The following is a 13,405-nucleotide window of genomic DNA, read 5'->3' as shown; positions in this document are numbered from 1 at the left end:
TGGAGGGTGCTGGGCAGTTGACCCGGGGTAGGGGTAGCCAGGTGGAAAGCATGGCCAGCCGTAGAGAAATGCTTATTGAAATTCTCAATTATAGTGGATGTGTCTGTTGTAACAGTGTTTCCTAGCCTCAGAGCAGTGGGTAGCTGGGATGAGGTGCTCTTATTCTCCATGGACTTTACAGTGTCCCAGAACGTTTTTGAGTTTGTACTGCAGGGTGCAAATTTCTGTTTAAAAAAGCTAGCCTTAGCGTTCCTAACTGCCTGTGTATATTGGTACCTAACTTCCCTGAAAAGTTGCATATCACGGGGGATATTCGATGCTAATGCAGAACGCCACAGGATGTTTTTGTGCTGGTCAAGGGCAGAAAGGTCTGGAGTGAACCAAGGGCTACATCTATTCCTGGTTCTACAATTTTTTGAGTGGGGCATGCCTATTTAAGATGGTGAGGAAGGCACTTTTAAAGAATAACCAGGCATCCTCTAGTGTCGGGATGAGGTCAGTGTCGTTCCAGGATACCCCGGCCAGGTCGCTTAGAAAGGCCTGCTCGCAGAATTGTTTTAGGGAGCGTTTGACAGTGATGAGGGGTGGTCGTTTGCTCGCAGACCCATTACGGATGCAGGCAATGAGTCCGTGATCGCCGAGATCTTGAAAACAGCAGAGGTGTATTTGGAGGGTGAGTTAGTTAGGATGATATCTATGAGGGTGCCTGTGTTTACGGATTTGGGGTTATATCTGGTAGGTTCATTGATAAATTGTGTGAGATTGAGGGCATCAAGCTTAGATTGTAGGATGGCCGGGGTGTTAAGCATGTCAAGCATTTGTTTGCAATATGTTGATCTATAGGCTAAGATAGCTTCATAAGCTGTTTATTGATTGTGGGGTTTGAATAGTGTGAAGACAACATATTTGGTGACATGGTCGTAAAGTCAATTCTAGCTCTTAAAGGGGCAGTAGCCTACATTGGGTGTACAATTTTAAATGATTTAATCAGCAGTTATTCTACTGGTATTTTAATGTTACCAATACTATTTACATTTTCATTTTATCTTCTGATTACAATTGTCATCTTTTAACAAAATGCTATCTATTAGCTTCCAAAATGTAAGTAGGTAAGTATATCTAGTTGTCCGATAGCACATTCTGATGGAGTGGCTTGTCCTGTATTTTTACCCAGAGTACATTGAGTGAATGTTGGAAAAATACACCGAACAAAAATATAAAATCAAAATGTGAAGTGTTGGTCCCCATGTTTCATGAGCTGAAATAAAAAATATGCACAAAATTTGTTTACATCCCTCTAGGTGAGCATTTCTCTTTTGCCAAGATAATCCATCCACCTGACTGGTGTGGCATATCAAGAAGCTGATTTATACAGCATGATCATTACACATGTGCGCCTGGGTAAAATAAAAGGCCATTCTAAAATGTGCAGTTTTGTCAAACGACACAATGCCACGGACTTCTCAAGTTGAGGGAGTGAGCAATTAGCATGCTGACTGCAGGAATGTCCACCAGAGCTGTTGCCAGAGAATTGAAAGTAAATTTCTCTACCATAAACTGCCTCCAATGTCATTTTAGAAAAATGTGTCAGTACGTCCAACTGGGCTCACAACCACTGACCACCTGTAACCACACCAGCCTAGGACCACCTCATCTGGCTTCTTCGCCTGCGGGATCGTCTGAGACCAGCAACTCAGACAGCTGATAAAACTGAGTAGTATTTCTGTCTATAATAAAGCCCTTTTGTGGAGAAAAGCTCATAGTTGGCTGTGCCTGGTACCCCACCCATGTCTGTACTCTTTCCCAGTTGTGTGAAATCCATAGATTAGGGCCTATTGAATTTATTTAAATTGACAAATTTCCTTATATGCACTAATTCAGTAAAATCATTGAAACTTGCATGTTGCGTTTTTATATTTTTTGTTCAGTGTATCTTGGTTCCTTTCTAAACATAGCAATGTAAATGCATAGAGTACTCGGACCTAACGAAGTTGAATTTAACTGGCGGTAGAGTTAAATCCTCATTCAAAGGCGAGGGCAGTGTGAATTCTTTACTTTCTTTTTACCCAGAGCCCTGCCCAACTACATGACATGCTACCTCAGACCTGGCCCCTGATGACAGACCACAGACTTTCATTTGATAAATGTGGTCAATATATTGCCCAAGTGTTCATGTAAAGGAACTACTAACCTAAAATTGGTCATTATGAAATTGACTGCAATCTTTTTAAAGAGAATTGTTCTGGATTTTGCCAATGAAGCCCTTTATCTACTTCTCCAGAGTCGGATGAACTGGTGAGTACCATTTTTATGTCTCTGCGTGCATTTTGTAGGATGTTTCTATCTTGCGTTTGCGCAATTGCTAACTAGCATGCTAGCTGTTCCCATAGACTTCCAATAATTGTGCTAATGCTAGTTGGCATTGGTTTGCAAATCTACCTCAAACTTTCTTCATACTGTATGCATAAACATAAAAAGGTATCCACAAGTTCATCTGACTTAGGGCTCCCGAGTGGCGCAGCGGTCTAAGGCACTGCGTCTTAGTGCTAGAGTCGTCACTACAGACCCTGCTTCGATTCCAGGCTGTATCACAACTGGCCTTGATTGGGAGTCCCATAGTGCGGCGCACAATTGGCCCAGCGTCGTCTGGATTTAGCCCGCGTAGGCCGTCATTGTAAATCATAATTTGTTCTTAACTGCCTTGCCTAGTTAAATAAATAAAACAATAAAATCCTTCACTATCCATTTAAAAATTCTTTCAGTTGTCTTGGGTCTCTGAAAAGACTTTGGTGCTTGGCTTGGAATGACAGTGAGTGAGATGCATAAGCCCTTTTCTGGTCGCAAGCTGTACTCTGCTGGACAGTTGCCATGTGACAGAACTGCCTAAGTCTTGGAGGGGGAGGAGGACACTAGATGAATGGTGTGTTGTAAGAGTCCCTTTTAGGCCGATGTGATGAGGTTTTGAAGTTCGTCTAGTGGATGATTCCTTATCTGCACCAACTTGGATTAGATTATATATTTTTCCTCTGTTTCGTACATTCAAGAGCTGTATATTGGCCTACCTTAATCTAATTTCACACCCTCTCATTGTGTTTTGTTATTGCCCTGAGGGAAGGATGGATGTTAGTCACTAGCTCATGAGACACCACTACTTAACCATTCACCCCAAATGTGTAATCTAATACTAAGCACCCCTCAGTTTCTAAAGAGGCAGTGGGTTAGCTCATTTGTGTATTAGACCTATCTGAGTCTTATGAAGGTAGGTATCAGATAGTCATAAGGCCATTAACTTTTCACTTAACCTGGGATTCCCACTCTGTGAAGCGTGATGAAATTAAACTGATGTCCACTTCCTATGGGATTATCAGCAGACTTTGACCGAGTCGTTCATCTGTGACGACCTGAGTGAAATATATTGATGCTGTTCCATTGAAGACTATGGTATTGATGCAGCTTTGTTTGTTTGTCGTGTTGGTTTTGTCCTCCCGTTGACTTTTGCTATCTGCTCTGTAAAGGCCAATGGCTAAAGATATACATCAATGCCAGTCCGTTTGGGAGTGGAAGAGTGTTGAATTTACAGATCCATTGTCTGTTGTTTTGAGGTTTCTCTTCTCCAGTCAGAACCACACTGATATGGGCTAATGGAAAGAGCTGAAGCATAGTCCTCTTCTGTAGTCCACTTCCTGATTTGGAATTTCCACTCACTGATAACCTGCCTTTGGTTTTATTGTGTTCATATCCGGATGAGTTTTCTCCCGCAGATTCTCGTCCTCTGTATATGAGCTTTCCTGTACTATGCACTCCCACTCAACAAACAGCATGGCAGATAGCAGTGAACACAGAGCACCATCAGGGTCTTGTAAAGAGGGCCATTGTCACCACTCCCCATTGGATAATGCTTTAGTGTTGCCATACTGTCTCACGTTAGGGAGAAGCAGAGGTGCTGTGGGGAGTAGGGTTCATGGTTCCCTTCTGTTGCACTAAAGTTGTTTGTGACATAAAGGCATTTAGACAGGACATGTTTTTTGTTGACGTTGTTATCCGCTGTCTCAGACTCAGATATTTAAGCATGATGGCTACTTTACTATCCCATACACTCATGGGGCTTTGCTAGCCTATAGCACTGAACTGCAGAGACAATGTTGCTGTTTTAATGCTAATTTAATCAAATTCTGCACATTTTGCCATCGGGAAGAGAGACTATTTGACTTTTATTTTTTTAAATTCTAGTTTCCTGTAATTCTACACATTTGTCATGTGGCTGAGAGCGAATTCCGTATTTAAACAAAGTAACTGAAATTATACACTTTACCATGGCTTATGCCTTGTTCATATGTTACCTGAGGGACTCAAACATTATAACAAAGTCAATGGCGGGCCTATGACATTGTTTTAAATTTCAGGTTCTTCCTGGGATGTTTGTATAGAAAAGCCCAGCACTGTTAGTGTCGTGACCAAAGCGCATCTGACCCAGTGTGTCACAGAGCCCTGTGTACAGCTGCCTGGCTGACCATTGACGAGGGGGTGGCTAGAGGCTGACTAGATGGATTGTTCTGTAGTGTTAAATCATCTGGATCTCTCTAGAACATGCATTCCTATGGAGGATAAACAAGGCACAGTGTAAACTGCTTGCTCAGCAGCTCCTTATTCCAAAATCATTTTCATTTCATTAGATGTCTTTTTTTAAATGTATTTTTATTGATCATGCTAGACCGTGTGACTGTCTCTCTCTCTCGCTCTCGCTCTCTCTGTGTGTGCTTACAGCTGCAGCTGCGCAGGCACAGGCAGAGGAGCGGCGCAGCCTAGCAGGGAACAGCCCAGGGCCTGCAGCAGCAGTAGCAACAGCTAACACACCATCCCCAGCAGCAGTAGCAGCAGCTAACACACCATCCCCAGCAGCAGCAGCAAAGTCTCCCCGACCAGGTAACAAAACAGCCCCTGCCTTCTGCATCTGTATAAACCCACTGTCACACACACATGTACGAATATAGAGTACACACACATGTATATATCATGCATAGGCATACATACCACCAGAATGAGTCCTATGTCACTCTAAGCCTCTGCCGTATTTCAAGGAGGCCTAGCTAATGTTGTTTTTATCATGCGCTAACATGATCTTAACCTCAGTAGTCATAAATTAGCCCTACCTGCTATAATTCATTGCAGAGTAGCCTAATCAGTCCCTCTGTGATTCCACGATCACTGTTTTATTTTTGTGCAAAATCAATAATTCCCTGGAAATGAGGGCTTGGCAATTTGACCGATCTTCGCACTATTTCCCCGTTACAGTTAAAGTAATATGACTCAAAGTGCATTAATGTGAGGTAGGCACATGATGGACACATCTGCCTGTCAGGTGATTCACTCAGTGACACTGCAGCTCATTATAATCCACCAACGATGCTCCACCCATGTTCACACTTTCTCCACCTCTTGTGAAGGTGAGTGTGTTCCCACTTACCTGTGTGTCTGTGTGTGCATGCAGTCATTGATGGTGCTGCACTAAGGATAGACGAGCGTCTTCGAGTGGCGAAAGAGAGACGAGAGGAGGCCGATAGGCAGCAAGGTAAGAGCTCAGTCTGAATGGTGGTTCAGAATCCAACAGAACATTCTCGTAGCGGTCTCAGGAAACCTGTACACCATCCTCTTTAATAGGCCCAGACTCGGACCCTGACCGTTTCAGCCCTAATCAAATCATTGGATTAGCAACATACACAAGTACATACATTGCAAGTCCTCAGAGGCATTTCCTGTTAAGACAGGAAATGCCTTCTTTAGAGTGTAAAGGGACCTTACTGGGAGATTTAATGAGGTGACCTCTGGGCTGGTCACAAAGTAAACGAACCAATGTGTTTTCCCTCTGTTTTTTTTCATCACCCTTTCACACTGACACACACTTGCACCCTCACAACCCCGCCCCATCTTTAGCTACGAAGGAAACTCAGATCCTGGAGCGGGAGCGTAAGGCCAAGCTGCAGGTGGAGCGTCAGATGGAGGAGCGCCAGAAGAAGCTGGACGAGCAGCGCAGGAAGGAGGAGCAGAGACGCTCAGCCGTGGAGGGGAAGAGGAAGCTAAAACAGGAGGAGGAGAAGGTACAGGCCCCTGGGGTCATCCTCAACACCAGGGCGGCACTACAGATACAGCTGGTATTATTGGGATATTTTCTAGTTAACTGGTGTGTGCAGTGCTGGGCATGGAACCTTTTGGTCCACCAGCTACTGTGGCAGGTAGATGAGAAAAATAATTGATTTCTGCTACAATTACTGCTGCATTTATTTTGGCGATAAATGTTCTCATAATTTACTTAATTCTCATTTATTTGCTAATGGGAGTGAAATGCTTGCACTGTGGGTCCCAGACCACCTGCCAACGTGGCTGGAATAAACCTCTTACCCGCCGATGTCAACACCGACCCGTATTTGGCATGCGTTAATTTTAGCCCCTGAGATGCAGTGGTTTGGGAATGATACAAATGTGTCTGAACCAGGCTATGCAGATGTACAAGTAAGCAAGAAGAATGTATTTCAATTGGTACTGGTGAACTTAACTCATCACGAGGTGGTTATGCTCACTGCTCAGGTCTGTGGTATTTTATGGTGTAGCCTAATTGGCAGAGTTAATGCTATGTCTCGGTTAGAGCATGGGTGAAGAACTTCGGTGAAGTCTGCATACTTTGGTACGTGTTATGAATGACACCATATCCCGTTTTTAGCTTCTTTTCATGGGCGTCTGCTGCAGGAAGCTCAGTCACTCAGAGTTCTTATTCCAGACACTTTGTTATTAGTAGCCTGCTGCTTTTCACCACTACAGCAACGGCCCCAGAACCATTTAGTGATGGCCATGACATCTGAAAGATTTCAGAATTTACAAGATATTTTAGGGATATGTGTTTTTGTTTCAAACAGAACAGACTATTTGGCTTGATCTCTAATATGACGTTATCTGACATCTTGTTTGTCTCTCAAAATGATCTCCCTCACTTACCCCCTCTCCCATCACTATGGTCATATTATAGTGAACTGTTATTGTCAGCTAGTCAGACAGAAAATGGCATTTCACCTTGACTTACCGACTCAAATCATTCTGGGACATATGTTCATGTTGTTATTTTTATCCCATTATCTGTTTGACCTTGTTTATTTTGGTTTGGGAGACCAAGATTATTTCTGAATGACTTTGCATTCTACCAATGTGCCCATCTCTCTCCATATCTCTCAATCTCCCCCTCTCTCTCTTTCTCCTCTCCACCCCCCCCCCCTCTCATATCTCTCGCTTGCTATCCCCCTCTCTTGCTATCCCCGCCTTTCTCTCTCGATATTCCGCTCCCCCATCTCTCTCTCTCGCTCCCCATCTCTCTCTCTCGCTCCCCATCTCTCTCTCTCGCTCCCCATCTCTCTCTCTCGCTCCCCCATCTCTCTCTCTCGCTCCCCCATCTCTCTCTCTCGCTCCCCATCTCTCTCTCTCTCGCTCCCCCATCTCTCTCTCGCTCCCCCATCTCTCTCTCGCTCCCCATCTCTCTCTCTCGCTCCCCATCTCTCTCTCGCTCGCTCCCCCATCTCTCTCTCTCGCTCCCCCATCTCTCTCTCTCGCTCCCCCATCTCTCTCTCTCGCTCCCCATCTCTCTCTCGCTCCCCCATCTCTCTCTCTCGCTCCCCATATCTCTCTCTCGCTCCCCATATCTCTCTCGCTCCCCCATATCTCTCTCTCGCTCCCCCATATCTCTCTCTCTCGCTCCCCCATATCTCTCTCGCTCCCCATATCTCTCTCTCGCTCCCCATATCTCTCTCTCTCGCTCCCCCATATCTCTCTCTCGCTCCCCATATCTCTCTCTCGCTCCCCATATCTCTCTCGCTCCCCCATATCTCTCTCTCTCGCTCCCCCATCTCTCTCTCTCGCTCCCCATCTCTCTCTCTCGCTCCCCATCTCTCTCTCTCGCTCCCCCATCTCGCTCCCCATCTCGCTCCCCCATCTCTCTCTCGCTCCCCCATCTCGCTCCCCCATCTCTCTCTCTCGCTCCCCCATCTCGCTCCCCATCTCTCTCTTTTCGCTCTCTCGCTCCCCCATCTCTCTCTCTCGCTCCCCCATCTCTCTCTCTCGCTCCCCCATCTCGCTCCCCCATCTCGCTCCCCCGCTCTCTCGCTCCCCCATCTCGCTCTCTCGCTCCCCCATCTCGCTCCCCCGCTCTCTCTCTGTGTGTTTGTGCTACAGGAGCACTATGAGGCGGTGATGCGGCGGACCCTGGAGCGCAGCCAGAGAGTGGAGCAGAAGCAGAAGAGGTGGTCCTGGGGGGGGCTTTCAGAGTCAGACAACCGACCTGGTGAGGAACCCTCCATCATACCATTCCCACTGCTCTCTATACCATCTAGATAGGACTACAAAGTGTATAGGACTCCACCTGTGTGTGTGTGTGTAAGAAGTTTCTGTTTCTGCTTGTCTGACAGCGGGACGCTGAATGACACAAGTCGGTTAAACTTGCTGATGCATCCTCACATTGACTGGCTCGTTATTGGTTCTCTGTCAGCTGGAGTTATGTTGATTGGCTCTGTTTCTCAATGTTTTCTGTTTTTATTTGAAGTCTTGACTGCCTTTAGTTAATGAAGCATACTATTAATGTGCAGTGACACAGCTGCCTCTCTATCACAAAAAAAAGTTTAGTTTTTATTTCAGGCAAGGCATTTATTGTACATCTAGGGGCAGTTTCCCAGGACTAGATTACACCTAGTTCTGGATTTAAAAACATGATAGAAGATGAAAGTGCTTTTCAGTCCAATTGTGCTTAATCTGCATCAGGGAATCCAACCCATACTGTATGAAACCAATGTACTTATTAGTATAGGTCCAAAATATGTACGTTGTCAGTCTATTTATTTGACATTTCTGTGGTCTGATCCCATAGAGCCTCACCCAAGTCTTATGATGTGAGCCTGTTTCCCAGCAGTGTTGTGGGCTCTGATGGTCAGAGAGGTGAATCTATTGATGTTTGTCAGCCAGCCCTGTTCCTCTTCCACTCTGTCCATGTGGGGAGGTGGGGTGTTGTGTCTTCTCCCTCTCCCTGCTGAGATCCTTTCTAACCCACAGGAGACCCTGACGCAGGCGCCTCCTCTCCAGTAGCTATAGTTATCTCCCCTGCGTCTCCAGAAAAGCCCCCCAGGACACAAGGTGCTGGTTGATACCTGTACTATACCTACAGTACAGTAGCATGGACTGGCACTGTTATGTTAACCACTAGTCCTTTTCTTAGTCACTCACTGCCTCACTAATATATTCCTGTTCTCCCAGGGATGGGTTAATGTTGCTTGTATGCACAGATCTAGTATCAGCTTACCCCCCCCCCCCATCCTAAAATGAACCGTCAGGAGGGAAAATGCAAGGCTGACCTTAGATCAACATGTAAGGGGAACTTCACTGTTGCTTCTGTCCCACATGCCTTGGGCTCGCTGAATGGAAACGCAGCCTGTGGGCGTCCTCACCTTCTTTCACTCTCACTCTCACTCACACTTTAGCACTTCCAGGTCAGCTGTCACATGGAGGCACTGAGCTCTCTGAGCAGCACTACTGTTGACTGTTTCACGCATGTGCCAACTAATGTCCACGTTCTCTTGACTGTTCACCTGTGGTGTCTATTCAGTTGATATTTTCTGGTTTTTCAATTCTTTCCACTAACTGCTGTGCCTGGCTAAGAATTGTTATGGCTTTGGTCTGGCCCTTGATGTTCATGTATGCCTCACTTTTATATCCATGGCTGATCAAAAACTCATGCTCTCTTGTCTCTCTGCAGCAGACATATAGGCTGCATTTAAACAGGCAGCCCAATTCTGATATTTTTTCCACTAATTGGTCTTTTGACTGATCACATCAGATCTTTTTCAGAGCTGTTCTGATTGGTCAAAAGGCCAATTAGTGGAGAAAACCTGAATTGGGCTGTCTGTGTAAACGTAGCCATAGTAAGCAATATGTTTTGGAACATCAAATTACAGTATCTAATCACAATACATCTAGAATCGTGAAAGTCACAATACATTTCTGCACCAAACTATCGTGATAATATCGTACTGTGAGGTCCCTGGCAATTCCCATCCCTATTGATCAATGTTTGGTTTAAACATGGCCCCGCCAGTACAGTATACCATAAACATGAGACTAAATGAGTGTTGAATATTAGCTGCCGGCAGGGCATTCGGACACTGCAAGAACCCTGCCCCTATCTCCCTCTTTCCTCTCCCCCATGCCCAGTCTCCTAGTGGTCCTCCTGTATAACTCCCTCGTCCCTCCCTGTCTGTCTGTCCCTGCCTCCCCTTAGCTGACAAGCGCTCTACCTCCACCATGAACCTGAAACAGCCGGCCGATTCTGGCATCAACAAGCGCCTGTCCTCCTCCTCCGCCACCCTCATCAAATCACCTGACAAAAGTAAGTCCTTACCCACCCTCATGCCCAGCCACTGTCACAGTTGTTGTCAACCTTGTTGACCCTCTTCTTCCTATGTCCAGGAACTGAGTGACAAGCCGATCAGAGGAGCATTAAGAGACTGGTAAACAAATGCTGTGGCTCGCTGTCTCTGATCTCAACCAATGATGAACCCAGCATGAACTTGTGATTCCATTGCATCCATTTAGTGCTCCCTTCCACTTTCTAGTGCACTTTGTGACACAGGGAAGTGTCTCAGAATCATAAGGAGGGGTGCCAAAGGATCAGTAATCTGTTTATGATCTACTTCTCTCTCTCTCTCCTCTCCTCTTCAGTAGTCATTGTACTGTACCTTTCTTATCCTAATGCAGTTCATCCTGATTTGATTCACAAGGAATTGCACTGTTTCTGTCCTTTGAGAAGACTCATCATTCTGGGTCCAATCTAGGCTTTGGCGGTATAGCATATATACCATATACCGGGGTATTTTGAAATACCCGTGGTATGATTTTCAATACTGTCCCTATTTATTATTTTAATGTGTTTTATTTATTTTTATTCACAAATCAATTGAGTCAGTTACATGGTATGCTTGTTTACAAAGAGCACGTGGAGCCAACTGACGTTTCCTAACGTGACGCCCACTGTTGAGCAGCACAAGAGGTGATCAAGTTGCGCTTGAAATTCAATCCTATTGTTTTCCCGCTAAATATCTTAAATTATAGTTATAACTGCCAAATAATTTTCTCCAGTTCAGGGCTCCAGCTATGCATTTGGTTTGCTAACTTGCTAGGTATAGGTGGCTAGCTTGCAAAACCAAACTTTTGGGATACAGCAGGGACAATCAATCCCATCCTCGATCAAATGTGAGTAGCCTTTTGACAGTTTATTTTTGGGCTGGGTGGTCTTTCCTAGCATTTACTTTGTTCTCTTGCGCTTGTTAGCATTTAGCTACCGTCCGCTATGGCAATTTGTTCTAATCAATGTAAACAGTACCAGTCAAAAGTGTGGACACCTACTCATTCAAGGTTTTTCTTTATTTTTACTATTTTCTACATTGTAGAATAATAGTGAAGACATCAAAACGGAAATAATACATATGGTATCATGTAAAGTTGAAGTCAGAAGTTTACATACACCTTAGTGAAATACATGTAAACTTTGTTTTTCACAATTCCCTGTCTTCGGTCAGTTAGGATCACCACTTCATTTTAATAATGTGTAATGTCAGAATAATAGTAGAGAATGATTTATTTAAGCTTTTATTTCTTTCATCACATTCCCAGTGGGTCAGAATGTTACATGCACTCAATTAGTACTTGGTAGCATTGCCTTAAAATTGTTTAACTTGGGTCAAATGTTTCAGGTAGCCTTCAACAAGCTTCCCACAATAAGCTGGGTGAATTTTGGCCAATTTCTCCTGACAGCTGGTATAACTGAGTCAGGGTTGTAAAGGCCTTGCTTGCACACGCTTTTTCAGTTCTGCCCACAAATGTTCTATAGGATTTAGGTCAGGGCTATATGATGGCCACTCCAATACCTTGACTTTGTTGTCCTTAAGCCATTTTGCAACAACTTTTGATGTATTCTTGGGGTCATTGTCCATTTGAAAGACCCATTTGCGACCAAGCTTTAACTGATGTCTTGAGATGTTGCTTCAATATATCCACATAATTTTCTCCCTCATGCCATCTATTTTGTGAAGTGCACCAGTCCCTCCTGCAGCAAAGCACCCCCACAACATGATGCTGCCACCCCCGTGCTTTACGGTTAGGATGGTGTTCTTCAGCTTGCAAGCTTCCCTTTTTATCCTCCAAACATAACGATGGTCATTATGGCCAAAGAGTTCTATTTTTGTTTCATCAGACCAGAGGATATTTCTCCAAAAAGTACGATATTTGTCCCCATGTGCAGTTGCAAACCGTAGTCTGGCTTTTTTATAGCAGTTTTGGAGCAGTGGCTTCATCCTTGCTGAGCGGCCTTTCAGGTTATGTCGATTATAGGACTCGTATTACTGTGGATATAGATACTTTTTGTACTGGTTTCCTCTAGCAAGGTCCTTTGCTGTTGTTCTGGGATTGATTTGCACTTTTCGCAACAAAGTACGTTCATCTCTAGGAGACGGAACGCGTCTCTTTCCTGAGCGGTATGACAGTTGCGTGGTCCCTTGGTGTTTATACTTGCGTACTATTGTTTGTACAGATGAACGTGGTACCTTCAGGCGTTTGGAAATTGCCCCCAAGGATGAACTAGACTTGTGGAGGTTTCCAATTTATTTTCTGAGGTCTTTGCTGATTTCTTTTGATTTTCCCATGAGCCTTGAAATACATACACAGGTACATCTCCAATTGACTCAAATTATGTCAATTAGCCTATCAGAAGCTTCTAAATTCATGACATCGTTTTCTGGAATTTTCCAAGCTGTTTAAAAGCTCAGTCAACTTAGTGTATGTAAACTTCAGACCCACTGGAATTGTGATACAGTAAGTTATAATTGAAATAATCTGTCTGTAAACAGTTGTTGGCAAAATTACTTGTGTCATGCACAAAGTAGATGTCCTAACCGACTTGCCAAAACTATAGTTTAACAAGAAATTTGTGGAATGGTTGAAAAACGAGTTTCAATGACTCCAACCTAAGTGTATGTAAACTTCCGACTTTTAAAGACACCGTTTCACCGTGGCTGTCTCCTCGTTGTCTCTCAGGTGCTCGTGTGAGGAGTTCGTCACTGAATCGGTTGCCTAGAAACAACAAAGTCGACCTAGACACTCAGCCCACTAAGGAAGGCAGAAAAAAGCTTCAGGTGGAACAGACAGGTGCATATTAAGGCCCCCCAGTACACCACTATCCTCACCCAACTCAGCCATCCTCTTCATGCTCCACACTCCATTTGATAGGTCTGAGCAACCATTGCCTGATGTGGCTCTGAAGCTTTTGACAACGCCCTCATTCTGCACAGGAAACAAGCATCTATAGAGATGAAAATAATTGATCTGG

At 44.6% G+C, this 13,405-nt stretch overlaps 1 pseudogene; it reads left to right on the top strand.

The window, feature by feature from the left end:
* LOC115129392 (ensconsin-like) overlaps window positions 1-13,405 on the top strand; it is a 49,640-nt pseudogene that overhangs the window by 11,513 nt on the left and 24,722 nt on the right.

The sequence above is a fragment of the Oncorhynchus nerka genome, linkage group LG5 (genome assembly GCF_034236695.1).
Source record: "Oncorhynchus nerka isolate Pitt River linkage group LG5, Oner_Uvic_2.0, whole genome shotgun sequence".
NCBI lineage: Eukaryota > Metazoa > Chordata > Actinopteri > Salmoniformes > Salmonidae > Oncorhynchus > Oncorhynchus nerka.
The sequence above is the reverse complement of the archived record's forward strand: the minus strand, read 5'-3'. Positions and strand labels throughout refer to the sequence as shown.